General features: G+C 40.6%; 14 non-coding genes across 14 annotated transcripts; all 14 read right to left on the bottom strand.

Annotated features, from left to right (window-relative positions):
- Positions 1 to 497: 497 nt before the first annotated feature.
- On the bottom strand, positions 498 to 569 carry TRNAE-CUC (transfer RNA glutamic acid (anticodon CUC)). Its single transcript has one exon. It is a non-coding gene; the product is annotated as a tRNA-Glu (tRNA).
- Positions 570 to 1,694: 1,125 nt separating this feature from the next.
- On the bottom strand, positions 1,695 to 1,766 carry TRNAE-CUC (transfer RNA glutamic acid (anticodon CUC)). Its single transcript has one exon. It is a non-coding gene; the product is annotated as a tRNA-Glu (tRNA).
- Positions 1,767 to 3,208: 1,442 nt separating this feature from the next.
- Positions 3,209 to 3,284, bottom strand: TRNAE-CUC (transfer RNA glutamic acid (anticodon CUC)). Its single transcript has one exon. It is a non-coding gene; the product is annotated as a tRNA-Glu (tRNA).
- Positions 3,285 to 4,723: 1,439 nt separating this feature from the next.
- Positions 4,724 to 4,795, bottom strand: TRNAE-CUC (transfer RNA glutamic acid (anticodon CUC)). The gene has a single exon. It is a non-coding gene; the product is annotated as a tRNA-Glu (tRNA).
- Positions 4,796 to 6,238: 1,443 nt separating this feature from the next.
- Positions 6,239 to 6,310, bottom strand: TRNAE-CUC (transfer RNA glutamic acid (anticodon CUC)). The gene has a single exon. It is a non-coding gene; the product is annotated as a tRNA-Glu (tRNA).
- An 844-nt stretch (positions 6,311 to 7,154) lies between these two features.
- On the bottom strand, positions 7,155 to 7,226 carry TRNAE-CUC (transfer RNA glutamic acid (anticodon CUC)). The gene has a single exon. It is a non-coding gene; the product is annotated as a tRNA-Glu (tRNA).
- A 527-nt stretch (positions 7,227 to 7,753) lies between these two features.
- On the bottom strand, positions 7,754 to 7,825 carry TRNAE-CUC (transfer RNA glutamic acid (anticodon CUC)). Its single transcript has one exon. It is a non-coding gene; the product is annotated as a tRNA-Glu (tRNA).
- A 1,478-nt stretch (positions 7,826 to 9,303) lies between these two features.
- TRNAE-CUC (transfer RNA glutamic acid (anticodon CUC)) lies at positions 9,304 to 9,375 on the bottom strand. The gene has a single exon. It is a non-coding gene; the product is annotated as a tRNA-Glu (tRNA).
- Positions 9,376 to 11,417: 2,042 nt separating this feature from the next.
- Positions 11,418 to 11,489, bottom strand: TRNAE-CUC (transfer RNA glutamic acid (anticodon CUC)). The gene has a single exon. It is a non-coding gene; the product is annotated as a tRNA-Glu (tRNA).
- Positions 11,490 to 12,931: 1,442 nt separating this feature from the next.
- Positions 12,932 to 13,007, bottom strand: TRNAE-CUC (transfer RNA glutamic acid (anticodon CUC)). Its single transcript has one exon. It is a non-coding gene; the product is annotated as a tRNA-Glu (tRNA).
- Positions 13,008 to 14,446: 1,439 nt separating this feature from the next.
- On the bottom strand, positions 14,447 to 14,518 carry TRNAE-CUC (transfer RNA glutamic acid (anticodon CUC)). The gene has a single exon. It is a non-coding gene; the product is annotated as a tRNA-Glu (tRNA).
- Positions 14,519 to 15,961: 1,443 nt separating this feature from the next.
- On the bottom strand, positions 15,962 to 16,033 carry TRNAE-CUC (transfer RNA glutamic acid (anticodon CUC)). The gene has a single exon. It is a non-coding gene; the product is annotated as a tRNA-Glu (tRNA).
- Positions 16,034 to 16,877: 844 nt separating this feature from the next.
- TRNAE-CUC (transfer RNA glutamic acid (anticodon CUC)) lies at positions 16,878 to 16,949 on the bottom strand. The gene has a single exon. It is a non-coding gene; the product is annotated as a tRNA-Glu (tRNA).
- A 527-nt stretch (positions 16,950 to 17,476) lies between these two features.
- TRNAE-CUC (transfer RNA glutamic acid (anticodon CUC)) lies at positions 17,477 to 17,548 on the bottom strand. The gene has a single exon. It is a non-coding gene; the product is annotated as a tRNA-Glu (tRNA).
- Positions 17,549 to 19,150: the final 1,602 nt, after the last annotated feature.

Below are 19,150 nucleotides of genomic sequence, written 5' to 3' on the forward strand. Positions count from 1 at the left end.
AAAAGGAAGTTTCCTGAATGAAGTCCAAAGCAATGGAATGTGAGGGAGTGGGCTACTAGGAATCAGTTTTAGAAGGAAGGAGAGTAAAAATGGTTGTGCATAGCAGTCTTAAATTACACCACACAGCAGCTTTACCTGATGGATGTATAGTACTGGCACAAAAAAATTATTTTGAGGAGCTAGACGTTGAGTGTCCCTGGCTCCATGATAATTTGTTCTCGTGCTAAAGAAAGAAGACATTAATGATTCAGATATCAAATATGGTCTAATTGGTTCTGATGAAAAAAATACTTTTGTACAAGAGCACAAGTCTTTTAGTAGGTAACTGAAAAATATTCACTAAGAAAGGAAGATAGCTGACTCTTTGTTATCAATTTCCATTGTCTGTTTTGACAACTCACTGTTGCTCAAGTATTAGAAATGATGCGCTGAACTGAAAGTGCATCATTTCTTTGAAAGGTTGGTGTTTTTGGCAAAAATATTCCAAGGACCTCACTTTCCCTGATCGGGAATCGAACCCGGGCCGCGGCGGTGAGAGCGCCGAATCCTAGCCACTAGACCACCAGGGAGGGATGGTTTAGTTTGACACTCCATGAAAGAAAAGGAAGTTTCCTGAATGAAGTCCAAAGCAATGGAATGTGAGGGAGTGGGCTACTAGGAATTAGTTTTAGAAGGAAGGAGAGTAAAAATGGTTGTGCATAGCAGTCTTAAATTACACCACACAGCAGCTTTACCTGATGGATGTATAGTACTGGCACGAAAAATTATTTTGAGGAGCTAGACGTTGAGTGTCCCTGGCTCCATGATAAATTGTTCTGGTGCTAAAGAAAGAAGACATTAATGACTCAGATATCAAATATGGTCTAATTGGTTCTGATGAAAAAAATACTTTTGTACAAGAGCACAAGTCTTTTAGTAGCTAACTGAAAAATATTCACTAAGAAAGGAAGATAGCTGACTCTTTGTTATCAATTTCCATTGTCTGTTTTGACAACTCACTGTTGCTCAAGTATTAGAAATGATGCGCTGAACTGAAAGTGCATCATTTCTTTGAAAGGTTGGTGTTTTTGGCAAAAATATTCCGAGGACCTCACTTTCTCTGACCGGGAATCGAACCCGGGCCGCGGCGGTGAGAGCGCCGAATCCTAGCCAGTAGACCACTAGGAAGGGATGGTTTAGTTTGACACTCCATGAAAGAAAAGGAAGTTTCCTGAATGAAGTCCAAAGCAATGGAATGTGAGGGAGTGGGCTACTAGGAATCAGTTTTAGAAGGAAGGAGAGTAAAAATGGTTGTGCATAGCAGTCTTAAATTACACCACACAGCAGCTTTACCTGATGGATGTATAGTACTGGCACAAAAAAATTATTTTGAGGAGCTAGACGTTGAGTGTCCCTGGCTCCATGATAATTTGTTCTCGTGCTAAAGAAAGAAGACATTAATGATTCAGATATCAAATATGGTCTAATTGGTTCTGATGAAAAAAATACTTTTGTACAAGAGCACAAGTCTTTTAGTAGGTAACTGAAAAATATTCACTAAGAAAGGAAGATAGCTGACTCTTTGTTATCAATTTCCATTGTCTGTTTTGACAACTCACTGTTGCTCAAGTATTAGAAATGATGCGCTGAACTGAAAGTGCATCATTTCTTTGAAAGGTTGGTGTTTTTGGCAAAAATATTCCAAGGACCTCACTTTCCCTGATCGGGAATCGAACCCGGGCCGCGGCGGTGAGAGCGCCGAATCCTAGCCACTAGACCACCAGGGAGGGATGGTTTAGTTTGACACTCCATGAAAGAAAAGGAAGTTTCCTGAATGAAGTCCAAAGCAATGGAATGTGAGGGAGTGGGCTACTAGGAATTAGTTTTAGAAGGAAGGAGAGTAAAAATGGTTGTGCATAGCAGTCTTAAATTACACCACACAGCAGCTTTACCTGATGGATGTATAGTACTGGCACGAAAAATTATTTTGAGGAGCTAGACGTTGAGTGTCCCTGGCTCCATGATAAATTGTTCTGGTGCTAAAGAAAGAAGACATTAATGACTCAGATATCAAATATGGTCTAATTGGTTCTGATGAAAAAAATACTTTTGTACAAGAGCACAAGTCTTTTAGTAGCTAACTGAAAAATATTCACTAAGAAAGGAAGATAGCTGACTCTTTGTTATCAATTTCCATTGTCTGTTTTGACAACTCACTGTTGCTCAAGTATTAGAAATGATGCGCTGAACTGAAAGTGCATCATTTCTTTGAAAGGTTGGTGTTTTTGGCAAAAATATTCAGAGGACCTCACTTTCCCTGACCAGGAATCGAACCCAGGCCGCAGCGGTGAGAGCGCCGAATCCTAGCCACTAGACCACCAGGGAGGGATGGTTTAGTTTGACACTCCATGAAAGAAAAGGAAGTTTCCTGAATGAAGTCCAAAGCAATGGAATGTGAGGGAGTGGGCTACTAGGAATCAGTTTTAGAAGGAAGGAGAGTAAAAATGGTTGTGCATAGCAGTCTTAAATTACACCACACAGCAGCTTTACCTGATGGATGTATAGTACTGGCACGAAAAAATTATTTTGAGGAGCTAGACGTTGAGAGTCCCTGGCTCCATGATAAATTGTTCTGGTGCTAAAGAAAGAAGACATTAATGATTCAGATATCAAATAAGGTCTAATTGGTTCTGATGAAAAAAATACTTTTGTACAAGAGCACAAGTCTTTTAGTAGCTAACTGAAAAATATTCACTAAGAAAGGAAGATAGCTGACTCTTTGTTATCAATTTCCATTGTCTGTTTTGACAACTCACTGTTGCTCAAGTATTAGAAATGATGCGCTGAACTGAAAGTGCATCATTTCTTTGAAAGGTTGGTGTTTTTGGCAAAAATATTCCAAGGACCTCACTTTCCCTGACCGGGAATAAAACCTGGGCCGCGGCGGTGAGAGCGCTGAATCCTAGCCAGTAGACCACCAGGGAGGGATGGTTTAGTTTGACACTCCATGTCAAAAAAAATACTTTTGTACAAGAGCACAAGTCTTTTAGTAGGTAACTGAAAAATATTCACTAAGAAAGGAAGATAGCTGACTCTTTGTTATCAATTTCCATTGTCTGTTTTGACAACTCACTGTTGCTCAAGTATTAGAAATAATGCGCTGAACTGAAAGTGCATCATTTCTTTGAAAGGTTGGTGTTTTTGGCAAAAATATTCCAAGGACCTCACTTTCCCTGACCGGGAATCGAACCCGGGCCACGGCGGTGAGAGCGCCGAATCCTAGCCACTAGACCACCAGGTAGGGATGGTTTAGTTTGACACTCCATGAAAGAAAAGGAAGTTTCCTGAATGAAGTCCAAAGCAATGGAATGTGAGGGAGTGGGCTACTAGGAATCAGTTTTAGAAGGAAGGAGAGTAAAAATGGTTGTGCATAGCAGTCTTAAATTACACCACACAGCAGCTTTACCTGATGGATGTATAGTACTGGCACAAAAAAATTATTTTGAGGAGCTAGACGTTGAGTGTCCCTGGCTCCATGATAAATTGTTCTCTTGCTAAAGAAAGAAGACATTAATGATTCAGATATCAAATATGGTCTAATTGGTTCTGATGAAAAAAATACTTTTGTACAAGAGCACAAGTCTTTTAGTAGGTAACTGAAAAATATTCACTAAGAAAGGAAGATAGCTGACTCTTTGTTATCAATTTCCATTGTCTGTTTTGACAACTCACTGTTGCTCAAGTATTAGAAATGATGCGCTGAACTGAAAGTGCATCATTTCTTTGAAAGGTTGGTGTTTTTATCAAAAATATTCCAAGGACCTCACTTTCCCTGATCGGGAATCGAACCCGGGCTGCGGCGGTGAGAGCGCCGAATCCTAGCCACTAGACCACCAGGGAGGGATGGTTTAGTTTGACACTCCATGAAAGAAAAGGAAGTTTCCTGAATGAAGTCCAAAGCAATGGAATGTGAGGGAGTGGGCTACTAGGAATCAGTTTTAGAAGGAAGGAGAGTAAAAATGGTTGTGCACAGCAGTCTTAAATTACACCACACAGCAGCTTTACCTGATGGATGTATAGTACTGGCACAAAAAAATTATTTTGAGGAGCTAGACGTTGAGAGTCCCTGGCTCCATGATAAATTGTTCTGGTGCTAAAGAAAGAAGACATTAATGATTCAGATATCAAATAAGGTCTAATTGGTTCTGATGAAAAAAATACTTTTGTACAAGAGCACAAGTCTTTTAGTAGCTAACTGAAAAATATTCACTAAGAAAGGAAGATAGCTGACTCTTTGTTATCAATTTCCATTGTCTGTTTTGACAACTCACTGTTGCTCAAGTATTAGAAATAATGCGCTGAACTGAAAGTGCATCATTTCTTTGAAAGGTTGGTGTTTTTGGCAAAAATATTCCAAGGACCTCACTTTCCCTGAGCGGGAATCGAACCCGGGCCGCGGCGGTGAGAGCGCCGAATCCTAGCCAGTAGACCACCAGGGAGGGATGGTTTAGTTTGACACTCCATGTCAAAAAAAATACTTTTGTACAAGAGCACAAGTCTTTTAGTAGCTAACTGAAAAATATTCACTAAGAAAGGAAGATAGCTGACTCTTTGTTATCAATTTCCATTGTCTGTTTTGACAACTCACTGTTGCTCAAGTATTAGAAATAATGCGCTGAACTGAAAGTGCATCATTTCTTTGAAAGGTTGGTGTTTTTGGCAAAAATATTCCAAGGACCTCACTTTCCCTGACCGGGAATCGAACCCGGGCCGCGGCGGTGAGAGCGCCGAATCCTAGCCACTAGACCACCAGGGAGGGATGGTTTAGTTTGACACTCCATGAAAGAAAAGGAAGTTTCCTGAATGAAGTCCAAAGCAATGGAATGTGAGGGAGTGGGCTACTAGGAATCAGTTTTAGAAGGAAGGAGAGTAAAAATGGTTGTGCATAGCAGTCTTAAATTACACCACACAGCAGCTTTACCTGATGGATGTATAGTACTGGCACAAAAAAATTATTTTGAGGAGCTAGACGTTGAGTGTCCCTGGCTCCATGATAAATTGTTCTCTTGCTAAAGAAAGAAGACATTAATGATTCAGATATCAAATATGGTCTAATTGGTTCTGATGAAAAAAATACTTTTGTACAAGAGCACAAGTCTTTTAGTAGGTAACTGAAAAATATTCACTAAGAAAGGAAGATAGCTGACTCTTTGTTATCAATTTCCATTGTCTGTTTTGACAACTCACTGTTGCTCAAGTATTAGAAATGATGCGCTGAACTGAAAGTGCATCATTTCTTTGAAAGGTTGGTGTTTTTATCAAAAATATTCCAAGGACCTCACTTTCCCTGATCGGGAATCGAACCCGGGCTGCGGCGGTGAGAGCGCCGAATCCTAGCCACTAGACCACCAGGGAGGGATGGTTTAGTTTGACACTCCATGAAAGAAAAGGAAGTTTCCTGAATGAAGTCCAAAGCAATGGAATGTGAGGGAGTGGGCTACTAGGAATCAGTTTTAGAAGGAAGGAGAGTAAAAATGGTTGTGCACAGCAGTCTTAAATTACACCACACAGCAGCTTTACCTGATGGATGTATAGTACTGGCACAAAAAAATTATTTTGAGGAGCTAGACGTTGAGAGTCCCTGGCTCCATGATAAATTGTTCTGGTGCTAAAGAAAGAAGACATTAATGATTCAGATATCAAATAAGGTCTAATTGGTTCTGATGAAAAAAATACTTTTGTACAAGAGCACAAGTCTTTTAGTAGCTAACTGAAAAATATTCACTAAGAAAGGAAGATAGCTGACTCTTTGTTATCAATTTCCATTGTCTGTTTTGACAACTCACTGTTGCTCAAGTATTAGAAATAATGCGCTGAACTGAAAGTGCATCATTTCTTTGAAAGGTTGGTGTTTTTGGCAAAAATATTCCAAGGACCTCACTTTCCCTGAGCGGGAATCGAACCCGGGCCGCGGCGGTGAGAGCGCCGAATCCTAGCCAGTAGACCACCAGGGAGGGATGGTTTAGTTTGACACTCCATGTCAAAAAAAATACTTTTGTACAAGAGCACAAGTCTTTTAGTAGCTAACTGAAAAATATTCACTAAGAAAGGAAGATAGCTGACTCTTTGTTATCAATTTCCATTGTCTGTTTTGACAACTCACTGTTGCTCAAGTATTAGAAATAATGCGCTGAACTGAAAGTGCATCATTTCTTTGAAAGGTTGGTGTTTTTGGCAAAAATATTCCAAGGACCTCACTTTCCCTGACCGGGAATCGAACCCGGGCCGCGGCGGTGAGAGCGCCGAATCCTAGCCACTAGACCACCAGGGAGGGATGGTTTAGTTTGACACTCCATGAAAGAAAAGGAAGTTTCCTGAATGAAGTCCAAAGCAATGGAATGTGAGGGAGTGGGCTACTAGGAATCAGTTTTAGAAGGAAGGAGAGTAAAAATGGTTGTGCACAGCAGTCTTAAATTACACCACACAGCAGCTTTACCTGATGGATGTATAGTACTGGCACAAAAAAATTATTTTGAGGAGCTAGACGTTGAGAGTCCCTGGCTCCATGATAAATTGTTCTGGTGCTAAAAAAAGAAGACATTAATGATTCAGATATCAAATAAGGTCTAATTGGTTCTGATGAAAAAAATACTTTTGTACAAGAGCACAAGTCTTTTAGTAGCTAACTGAAAAATATTCACTAAGAAAGGAAGATAGCTGACTCTTTGTTATCAATTTCCATTGTCTGTTTTGACAACTCACTGTTGCTCAAGTATTAGAAATAATGCGCTGAACTGAAAGTGCATCATTTCTTTGAAAGGTTGGTGTTTTTGGCAAAAATATTCCAAGGACCTCACTTTCCCTGACCGGGAATCGAACCCGGGCCGCGGCGGTGAGAGCGCCGAATCCTAGCCAGTAGACCACCAGGGAGGGATGGTTTAGTTTGACACTCCATGTCAAAAAAAATACTTTTGTACAAGAGCACAAGTCTTTTAGTAGCTAACTGAAAAATATTCACTAAGAAAGGAAGATAGCTGACTCTTTGTTTTCAATTTCCATTGCCTGTTTTGACATCTCACTGTTGCTCAAGTATTAGAAATGATGCGCTGAACTGAAAGTGCATCATTTCTTTGAAAGGTTGGTGTTTTTGGCAAAAATATTCCAAGGACCTCACTTTCCCTGACCGGGAATCGAACCCGGGCCGCGGCGGTGAGAGCGCCGAATCCTAGCCACTAGACCACCAGGGAGGGATGGTTTAGTTTGACACTCCATGAAAGAAAAGGAAGTTTCCTGAATGAAGTCCAAAGCAATGGAATGTGAGGGAGTGGGCTACTAGGAATCAGTTTTAGAAGGAAGGAGAGTAAAAATGGTTGTGCACAGCAGTCTTAAATTACACCACACAGCAGCTTTACCTGATGGATGTATAGTACTGGCACAAAAAAATTATTTTGAGGAGCTAGACGTTGAGAGTCCCTGGCTCCATGATAAATTGTTTTGGTGCTAAAGAAAGAAGACATTAATGATTCAGATATCAAATAAGGTCTAATTGGTTCTGATGAAAAAAATACTTTTGTACAAGAGCACAAGTCTTTTAGTAGCTAACTGAAAAATATTCACTAAGAAAGGAAGATAGCTGACTCTTTGTTATCAATTTCCATTGTCTGTTTTGACAACTCACTGTTGCTCAAGTATTAGAAATAATGCGCTGAACTGAAAGTGCATCATTTCTTTGAAAGGTTGGTGTTTTTGGCAAAAATATTCCAAGGACCTCACTTTCCCTGACCGGGAATCGAACCCGGGCCGCGGCGGTGAGAGCGCCGAATCCTAGCCACTAGACCACCAGGGAGGGATGGTTTAGTTTGACACTCCATGTCAAAAAAAATACTTTTGTACAAGAGCACAAGTCTTTTAGTAGCTAACTGAAAAATATTCACTAAGAAAGGAAGATAGTTGACTCTTTGTTTTCAATTTCCATTGCCTGTTTTGACATCTCACTGTTGCTCAAGTATTAGAAATGATGCGCTGAACTGAAAGTGCATCATTTCTTCGAAAGGTTGGTGTTTTTGGCAAAAACATTCCGAGGACCTCACTTTCCCTGACCGGGAATTGAACCCGGGCCGCGGCGGTGAGAGCGCCGAATCCTAGCCACTAGACCAACAGGGAGGGATGGTTTAGTTTGACACTCCATGAAAGAAAAGGAAGTTTCCTGAATGAAGTCCAAAGCAATGGAATGTGAGGGAGTGGGCTACTAGGAATCAGTTTTAGAAGGAAGGAGAGTAAAAATGGTTGTGCACAGCAGTCTTAAATTACACCACACAGCAGCTTTACCTGATGGATGTATAGTACTGGCACAAAAAAATTATTTTGAGGAGCTAGACGTTGAGAGTCCCTGGCTCCATGATAAATTGTTCTGGTGCTAAAGAAAGAAGACATTAATGATTCAGATATCAAATAAGGTCTAATTGGTTCTGATGAAAAAAATACTTTTGTACAAGAGCACAAGTCTTTTAGTAGCTAACTGAAAAATATTCACTAAGAAAGGAAGATAGCTGACTCTTTGTTATCAATTTCCATTGTCTGTTTTGACAACTCACTGTTGCTCAAGTATTAGAAATGATGCGCTGAACTGAAAGTGCATCATTTCTTTGAAAGGTTGGTGTTTTTGGCAAAAATATTCCAAGGACCTCACTTTCCCTGACCGGGAATAGAACCTGGGCCGCGGCGGTGAGAGCGCTGAATCCTAGCCAGTAGACCACCAGGGAGGGATGGTTTAGTTTGACACTCCATGTCAAAAAAAATACTTTTGTACAAGAGCACAAGTCTTTTAGTAGCTAACTGAAAAATATTCACTAAGAAAGGAAGATAGCTGACTCTTTGTTATCAATTTCCATTGTCTGTTTTGACAACTCACTGTTGCTCAAGTATTAGAAATAATGCGCTGAACTGAAAGTGCATCATTTCTTTGAAAGGTTGGTGTTTTTGGCAAAAATATTCCAAGGACCTCACTTTCCCTGACCGGGAATCGAACCCGGGCCGCGGCGGTGAGAGCGCCGAATCCTAGCCAGTAGACCACCAGGGAGGGATGGTTTAGTTTGACACTCCATGTCAAAAAAAATACTTTTGTACAAGAGCACAAGTCTTTTAGTAGCTAACTGAAAAATATTCACTAAGAAAGGAAGATAGCTGACTCTTTGTTTTCAATTTCCATTGCCTGTTTTGACATCTCACTGTTGCTCAAGTATTAGAAATGATGCGCTGAACTGAAAGTGCATCATTTCTTCGAAAGGTTGGTGTTTTTGGCAAAAACATTCCGAGGACCTCACTTTCCCTGACCGGGAATTGAACCCGGGCCGCGGCGGTGAGAGCGCCGTATCCTAGCCACTAGACCAACAGGGAGGGATGGTTTAGTTTGACACTCCATGAAAGAAAAGGAAGTTTCCTGAATGAAGTCCAAAGCAATGGAATGTGAGGGAGTGGGCTACTAGGAATCAGTTTTAGAAGGAAGGAGAGTAAAAATGGTTGTGCACAGCAGTCTTAAATTACACCACACAGCAGCTTTACCTGATGGATGTATAGTACTGGCACGAAAAAATTATTTTGAGGAGCTAGACGTTGAGAGTCCCTGGCTCCATGATAAATTGTTCTGGTGCTAAAGAAAGAAGACATTAATGACTCAGATATCAAATATGGCCTAATTGGTTCTGATGAAAAAAATACTTTCGTACAAGAGCACAAGTCTTTTAGTAGCTAAATGAAAAATATTCACTAAGAAAGGAAGATAGCTGACTCTTTGTTTTCAATTTCCATTGCCTGTTTTGACATCTCACTGTTGCTCAAGTATTAGAAATGATGCGCTGAACTGAAAGTGCATCATTTCTTTGAAAGGTTGGTGTTTTTGGCAAAAATATTCCGAGGACCTCACTTTCCCTGACCGGGAATCGAATCCGGGCCGCGGCGGTGAGAGCGCCGAATCCTAGCCACTAGACCACCAGGGAGGGATGGTTTAGTTTGACACTCCATGAAAGAAAAGGAAGTTTCCTGAATGAAGTCCAAAGCAATGGAATGTGAGGGAGTGGGCTACTAGGAATCAGTTTTAGAAGGAAGGAGAGTAAAAATGGTTGTGCATAGCAGTCTTAAATTACACCACACAGCAGCTTTACCTGATGGATGTATAGTACTGGCACGAAAAAATTATTTTGAGGAGCTAGACGTTGAGAGTCCCTGGCTCCATGATAAATTGTTCTGGTGCTAAAGAAAGAAGACATTAATGATTCAGATATCAAATAAGGTCTAATTGGTTCTGATGAAAAAAATACTTTTGTACAAGAGCACAAGTCTTATAGTAGCTAACTGAAAAATATTCACTAAGAAAGGAAGATAGCTGACTCTTTGTTATCAATTTCCATTGTCTGTTTTGACAACTCACTGTTGCTCAAGTATTAGAAATGATGCGCTGAACTGAAAGTGCATCATTTCTTTGAAAGGTTGGTGTTTTTGGCAAAAATATTCCAAGGAACTCACTTTCCCTGACCGGGAATCGAACCCGGGCCGCGGCGGTGAGAGCGCTGAATCCTAGCCAGTAGACCACCAGTGAGGGATGGTTTAGTTTGACACTCCATGTCAAAAAAAATACTTTTGTACAAGAGCACAAGTCTTTTAGTAGCTAACTGAAAAATATTCACTAAGAAAGGAAGATAGCTGACTCTTTGTTATCAATTTCCATTGTCTGTTTTGACAACTCACTGTTGCTCAAGTATTAGAAATGATGCGCTGAACTGAAAGTGCATCATTTCTTTGAAAGGTTGGTGTTTTTGGCAAAAATATTCCGAGGACCTCACTTTCTCTGACCGGGAATCGAACCCGGGCCGCGGCGGTGAGAGCGCCGAATCCTAGCCAGTAGACCACTAGGAAGGGATGGTTTAGTTTGACACTCCATGAAAGAAAAGGAAGTTTCCTGAATGAAGTCCAAAGCAATGGAATGTGAGGGAGTGGGCTACTAGGAATCAGTTTTAGAAGGAAGGAGAGTAAAAATGGTTGTGCATAGCAGTCTTAAATTACACCACACAGCAGCTTTACCTGATGGATGTATAGTACTGGCACAAAAAAATTATTTTGAGGAGCTAGACGTTGAGTGTCCCTGGCTCCATGATAATTTGTTCTCGTGCTAAAGAAAGAAGACATTAATGATTCAGATATCAAATATGGTCTAATTGGTTCTGATGAAAAAAATACTTTTGTACAAGAGCACAAGTCTTTTAGTAGGTAACTGAAAAATATTCACTAAGAAAGGAAGATAGCTGACTCTTTGTTATCAATTTCCATTGTCTGTTTTGACAACTCACTGTTGCTCAAGTATTAGAAATGATGCGCTGAACTGAAAGTGCATCATTTCTTTGAAAGGTTGGTGTTTTTGGCAAAAATATTCCAAGGACCTCACTTTCCCTGATCGGGAATCGAACCCGGGCCGCGGCGGTGAGAGCGCCGAATCCTAGCCACTAGACCACCAGGGAGGGATGGTTTAGTTTGACACTCCATGAAAGAAAAGGAAGTTTCCTGAATGAAGTCCAAAGCAATGGAATGTGAGGGAGTGGGCTACTAGGAATTAGTTTTAGAAGGAAGGAGAGTAAAAATGGTTGTGCATAGCAGTCTTAAATTACACCACACAGCAGCTTTACCTGATGGATGTATAGTACTGGCACGAAAAATTATTTTGAGGAGCTAGACGTTGAGTGTCCCTGGCTCCATGATAAATTGTTCTGGTGCTAAAGAAAGAAGACATTAATGACTCAGATATCAAATATGGTCTAATTGGTTCTGATGAAAAAAATACTTTTGTACAAGAGCACAAGTCTTTTAGTAGCTAACTGAAAAATATTCACTAAGAAAGGAAGATAGCTGACTCTTTGTTATCAATTTCCATTGTCTGTTTTGACAACTCACTGTTGCTCAAGTATTAGAAATGATGCGCTGAACTGAAAGTGCATCATTTCTTTGAAAGGTTGGTGTTTTTGGCAAAAATATTCAGAGGACCTCACTTTCCCTGACCAGGAATCGAACCCAGGCCGCAGCGGTGAGAGCGCCGAATCCTAGCCACTAGACCACCAGGGAGGGATGGTTTAGTTTGACACTCCATGAAAGAAAAGGAAGTTTCCTGAATGAAGTCCAAAGCAATGGAATGTGAGGGAGTGGGCTACTAGGAATCAGTTTTAGAAGGAAGGAGAGTAAAAATGGTTGTGCATAGCAGTCTTAAATTACACCACACAGCAGCTTTACCTGATGGATGTATAGTACTGGCACGAAAAAATTATTTTGAGGAGCTAGACGTTGAGAGTCCCTGGCTCCATGATAAATTGTTCTGGTGCTAAAGAAAGAAGACATTAATGATTCAGATATCAAATAAGGTCTAATTGGTTCTGATGAAAAAAATACTTTTGTACAAGAGCACAAGTCTTTTAGTAGCTAACTGAAAAATATTCACTAAGAAAGGAAGATAGCTGACTCTTTGTTATCAATTTCCATTGTCTGTTTTGACAACTCACTGTTGCTCAAGTATTAGAAATGATGCGCTGAACTGAAAGTGCATCATTTCTTTGAAAGGTTGGTGTTTTTGGCAAAAATATTCCAAGGACCTCACTTTCCCTGACCGGGAATAAAACCTGGGCCGCGGCGGTGAGAGCGCTGAATCCTAGCCAGTAGACCACCAGGGAGGGATGGTTTAGTTTGACACTCCATGTCAAAAAAAATACTTTTGTACAAGAGCACAAGTCTTTTAGTAGGTAACTGAAAAATATTCACTAAGAAAGGAAGATAGCTGACTCTTTGTTATCAATTTCCATTGTCTGTTTTGACAACTCACTGTTGCTCAAGTATTAGAAATAATGCGCTGAACTGAAAGTGCATCATTTCTTTGAAAGGTTGGTGTTTTTGGCAAAAATATTCCAAGGACCTCACTTTCCCTGACCGGGAATCGAACCCGGGCCACGGCGGTGAGAGCGCCGAATCCTAGCCACTAGACCACCAGGTAGGGATGGTTTAGTTTGACACTCCATGAAAGAAAAGGAAGTTTCCTGAATGAAGTCCAAAGCAATGGAATGTGAGGGAGTGGGCTACTAGGAATCAGTTTTAGAAGGAAGGAGAGTAAAAATGGTTGTGCATAGCAGTCTTAAATTACACCACACAGCAGCTTTACCTGATGGATGTATAGTACTGGCACAAAAAAATTATTTTGAGGAGCTAGACGTTGAGTGTCCCTGGCTCCATGATAAATTGTTCTCTTGCTAAAGAAAGAAGACATTAATGATTCAGATATCAAATATGGTCTAATTGGTTCTGATGAAAAAAATACTTTTGTACAAGAGCACAAGTCTTTTAGTAGGTAACTGAAAAATATTCACTAAGAAAGGAAGATAGCTGACTCTTTGTTATCAATTTCCATTGTCTGTTTTGACAACTCACTGTTGCTCAAGTATTAGAAATGATGCGCTGAACTGAAAGTGCATCATTTCTTTGAAAGGTTGGTGTTTTTATCAAAAATATTCCAAGGACCTCACTTTCCCTGATCGGGAATCGAACCCGGGCTGCGGCGGTGAGAGCGCCGAATCCTAGCCACTAGACCACCAGGGAGGGATGGTTTAGTTTGACACTCCATGAAAGAAAAGGAAGTTTCCTGAATGAAGTCCAAAGCAATGGAATGTGAGGGAGTGGGCTACTAGGAATCAGTTTTAGAAGGAAGGAGAGTAAAAATGGTTGTGCACAGCAGTCTTAAATTACACCACACAGCAGCTTTACCTGATGGATGTATAGTACTGGCACAAAAAAATTATTTTGAGGAGCTAGACGTTGAGAGTCCCTGGCTCCATGATAAATTGTTCTGGTGCTAAAGAAAGAAGACATTAATGATTCAGATATCAAATAAGGTCTAATTGGTTCTGATGAAAAAAATACTTTTGTACAAGAGCACAAGTCTTTTAGTAGCTAACTGAAAAATATTCACTAAGAAAGGAAGATAGCTGACTCTTTGTTATCAATTTCCATTGTCTGTTTTGACAACTCACTGTTGCTCAAGTATTAGAAATAATGCGCTGAACTGAAAGTGCATCATTTCTTTGAAAGGTTGGTGTTTTTGGCAAAAATATTCCAAGGACCTCACTTTCCCTGAGCGGGAATCGAACCCGGGCCGCGGCGGTGAGAGCGCCGAATCCTAGCCAGTAGACCACCAGGGAGGGATGGTTTAGTTTGACACTCCATGTCAAAAAAAATACTTTTGTACAAGAGCACAAGTCTTTTAGTAGCTAACTGAAAAATATTCACTAAGAAAGGAAGATAGCTGACTCTTTGTTATCAATTTCCATTGTCTGTTTTGACAACTCACTGTTGCTCAAGTATTAGAAATAATGCGCTGAACTGAAAGTGCATCATTTCTTTGAAAGGTTGATGTTTTTGGCAAAAATATTCCAAGGACCTCACTTTCCCTGACCGGGAATCGAACCCGGGCCGCGGCGGTGAGAGCGCCGAATCCTAGCCACTAGACCACCAGGGAGGGATGGTTTAGTTTGACACTCCATGAAAGAAAAGGAAGTTTCCTGAATGAAGTCCAAAGCAATGGAATGTGAGGGAGTGGGCTACTAGGAATCAGTTTTAGAAGGAAGGAGAGTAAAAATGGTTGTGCATAGCAGTCTTAAATTACACCACACAGCAGCTTTACCTGATGGATGTATAGTACTGGCACAAAAAAATTATTTTGAGGAGCTAGACGTTGAGTGTCCCTGGCTCCATGATAAATTGTTCTCTTGCTAAAGAAAGAAGACATTAATGATTCAGATATCAAATATGGTCTAATTGGTTCTGATGAAAAAAATACTTTTGTACAAGAGCACAAGTCTTTTAGTAGGTAACTGAAAAATATTCACTAAGAAAGGAAGATAGCTGACTCTTTGTTATCAATTTCCATTGTCTGTTTTGACAACTCACTGTTGCTCAAGTATTAGAAATGATGCGCTGAACTGAAAGTGCATCATTTCTTTGAAAGGTTGGTGTTTTTATCAAAAATATTCCAAGGACCTCACTTTCCCTGATCGGGAATCGAACCCGGGCTGCGGCGGTGAGAGCGCCGAATCCTAGCCACTAGACCACCAGGGAGGGATGGTTTAGTTTGACACTCCATGAAAGAAAAGGAAGTTTCCTGAATGAAGTCCAAAGCAATGGAATGTGAGGGAGTGGGCTACTAGGAATCAGTTTTAGAAGGAAGGAGAGTAAAAATGGTTGTGCACAGCAGTCTTAAATTACACCACACAGCAGCTTTACCTGATGGATGTATAGTACTGGCACAAAAAAATTATTTTGAGGAGCTAGACGTTGAGAGTCCCTGGCTCCATGATAAATTGTTCTGGTGCTAAAGAAAGAAGACATTAATGATTCAGATATCAAATAAGGTCTAATTGGTTCTGATGAAAAAAATACTTTTGTACAAGAGCACAAGTCTTTTAGTAGCTAACTGAAAAATATTCACTAAGAAAGGAAGATAGCTGACTCTTTGTTATCAATTTCCATTGTCTGTTTTGACAACTCACTGTTGCTCAAGTATTAGAAATAATGCGCTGAACTGAAAGTGCATCATTTCTTTGAAAGGTTGGTGTTTTTGGCAAAAATATTCCAAGGACCTCACTTTCCCTGAGCGGGAATCGAACCCGGGCCGCGGCGGTGAGAGCGCCGAATCCTAGCCAGTAGACCACCAGGGAGGGATGGTTTAGTTTGACACTCCATGTCAAAAAAAATACTTTTGTACAAGAGCACAAGTCTTTTAGTAGCTAACTGAAAAATATTCACTAAGAAAGGAAGATAGCTGACTCTTTGTTATCAATTTCCATTGTCTGTTTTGACAACTCACTGTTGCTCAAGTATTAGAAATAATGCGCTGAACTGAAAGTGCATCATTTCTTTGAAAGGTTGGTGTTTTTGGCAAAAATATTCCAAGGACCTCACTTTCCCTGACCGGGAATCGAACCCGGGCCGCGGCGGTGAGAGCGCCGAATCCTAGCCACTAGACCACCAGGGAGGGATGGTTTAGTTTGACACTCCATGAAAGAAAAGGAAGTTTCCTGAATGAAGTCCAAAGCAATGGAATGTGAGGGAGTGGGCTACTAGGAATCAGTTTTAGAAGGAAGGAGAGTAAAAATGGTTGTGCACAGCAGTCTTAAATTACACCACACAGCAGCTTTACCTGATGGATGTATAGTACTGGCACAAAAAAATTATTTTGAGGAGCTAGACGTTGAGAGTCCCTGGCTCCATGATAAATTGTTCTGGTGCTAAAAAAAGAAGACATTAATGATTCAGATATCAAATAAGGTCTAATTGGTTCTGATGAAAAAAATACTTTTGTACAAGAGCACAAGTCTTTTAGTAGCTAACTGAAAAATATTCACTAAGAAAGGAAGATAGCTGACTCTTTGTTATCAATTTCCATTGTCTGTTTTGACAACTCACTGTTGCTCAAGTATTAGAAATAATGCGCTGAACTGAAAGTGCATCATTTCTTTGAAAGGTTGGTGTTTTTGGCAAAAATATTCCAAGGACCTCACTTTCCCTGACCGGGAATCGAACCCGGGCCGCGGCGGTGAGAGCGCCGAATCCTAGCCAGTAGACCACCAGGGAGGGATGGTTTAGTTTGACACTCCATGTCAAAAAAAATACTTTTGTACAAGAGCACAAGTCTTTTAGTAGCTAACTGAAAAATATTCACTAAGAAAGGAAGATAGCTGACTCTTTGTTTTCAATTTCCATTGCCTGTTTTGACATCTCACTGTTGCTCAAGTATTAGAAATGATGCGCTGAACTGAAAGTGCATCATTTCTTTGAAAGGTTGGTGTTTTTGGCAAAAATATTCCAAGGACCTCACTTTCCCTGACCGGGAATCGAACCCGGGCCGCGGCGGTGAGAGCGCCGAATCCTAGCCACTAGACCACCAGGGAGGGATGGTTTAGTTTGACACTCCATGAAAGAAAAGGAAGTTTCCTGAATGAAGTCCAAAGCAATGGAATGTGAGGGAGTGGGCTACTAGGAATCAGTTTTAGAAGGAAGGAGAGTAAAAATGGTTGTGCACAGCAGTCTTAAATTACACCACACAGCAGCTTTACCTGATGGATGTATAGTACTGGCACAAAAAAATTATTTTGAGGAGCTAGACGTTGAGAGTCCCTGGCTCCATGATAAATTGTTTTGGTGCTAAAGAAAGAAGACATTAATGATTCAGATATCAAATAAGGTCTAATTGGTTCTGATGAAAAAAATACTTTTGTACAAGAGCACAAGTCTTTTAGTAGCTAACTGAAAAATATTCACTAAGAAAGGAAGATAGCTGACTCTTTGTTATCAATTTCCATTGTCTGTTTTGACAACTCACTGTTGCTCAAGTATTAGAAATAATGCGCTGAACTGAAAGTGCATCATTTCTTTGAAAGGTTGGTGTTTTTGGCAAAAATATTCCAAGGACCTCACTTTCCCTGACCGGGAATCGAACCCGGGCCGCGGCGGTGAGAGCGCCGAATCCTAGCCACTAGACCACCAGGGAGGGATGGTTTAGTTTGACACTCCATGTCAAAAAAAATACTTTTGTACAAGAGCACAAGTCTTTTAGTAGCTAACTGAAAAATATTCACTAAGAAAGGAAGATAGTTGACTCTTTGTTTTCAATTTCCATTGCCTGTTTTGACATCTCACTGTTGCTCAAGTATTAGAAATGATGCGCTGAACTGAAAGTGCATCATTTCTTCGAAAGGTTGGTGTTTTTGGCAAAAACATTCCGAGGACCTCACTTTCCCTGACCGGGAATTGAACCCGGGCCGCGGCGGTGAGAGCGCCGAATCCTAGCCACTAGACCAACAGGGAGGGATGGTTTAGTTTGACACTCCATGAAAGAAAAGGAAGTTTCCTGAATGAAGTCCAAAGCAATGGAATGTGAGGGAGTGGGCTACTAGGAATCAGTTTTAGAAGGAAGGAGAGTAAAAATGGTTGTGCACAGCAGTCTTAAATTACACCACACAGCAGCTTTACCTGATGGATGTATAGTACTGGCACAAAAAAATTATTTTGAGGAGCTAGACGTTGAGAGTCCCTGGCTCCATGATAAATTGTTCTGGTGCTAAAGAAAGAAGACATTAATGATTCAGATATCAAATAAGGTCTAATTGGTTCTGATGAAAAAAATACTTTTGTACAAGAGCACAAGTCTTTTAGTAGCTAACTGAAAAATATTCACTAAGAAAGGAAGATAGCTGACTCTTTGTTATCAATTTCCATTGTCTGTTTTGACAACTCACTGTTGCTCAAGTATTAGAAATAATGCGCTGAACTGAAAGTGCATCATTTCTTTGAAAGGTTGGTGTTTTTGGCAAAAATATTCCAAGGACCTCACTTTCCCTGACCGGGAATCGAACCCGGGCCGCGGCGGTGAGAGCGCCGAATCCTAGCCAGTAGACCACCAGGGAGGGATGGTTTAGTTTGACACTCCATGTCAAAAAAAATACTTTTGTACAAGAGCACAAGTCTTTTAGTAGCTAACTGAAAAATATTCACTAAGAAAGGAAGATAGTTGACTCTTTGTTTTCAATTTCCATTGCCTGTTTTGACATCTCACTGTTGCTCAAGTATTAGAAATGATGCGCTGAACTGAAAGTGCATCATTTCTTCGAAAGGTTGGTGTTTTTGGCAAAAACATTCCGAGGACCTCACTTTCCCTGACCGGGAATTGAACCCGGGCCGCGGCGGTGAGAGCGCCGAATCCTAGCCTCTAGACCAACAGGGAGGGATGGTTTAGTTTGACACTCCATGAAAGAAAAGGAAGTTTCCTGAATGAAGTCCAAAGCAATGGAATGTGAGGGAGTGGGCTACTAGGAATCAGTTTTAGAAGGAAGGAGAGTAAAAATGGTTGTGCACAGCAGTCTTAAATTACACCACACAGCAGCTTTACCTGATGGATGTATAGTACTGGCACGAAAAAATTATTTTGAGGAGCTAGACGTTGAGAGTCCCTGGCTCCATGATAAATTGTTCTGGTGCTAAAGAAAGAAGACATTAATGACTCAGATATCAAATATGGTCTAATTGGTTCTGATGAAAAAAATACTTTCGTACAAGAGCACAAGTCTTTTAGTAGCTAACTGAAAAATATTCA

The sequence above is a fragment of the Taudactylus pleione genome, unplaced genomic scaffold, assembly GCF_031769625.1.
Source record: "Taudactylus pleione unplaced genomic scaffold, aTauple2 ptg000174l, whole genome shotgun sequence".
NCBI classification, from domain to species: domain Eukaryota; kingdom Metazoa; phylum Chordata; class Amphibia; order Anura; family Myobatrachidae; genus Taudactylus; species Taudactylus pleione.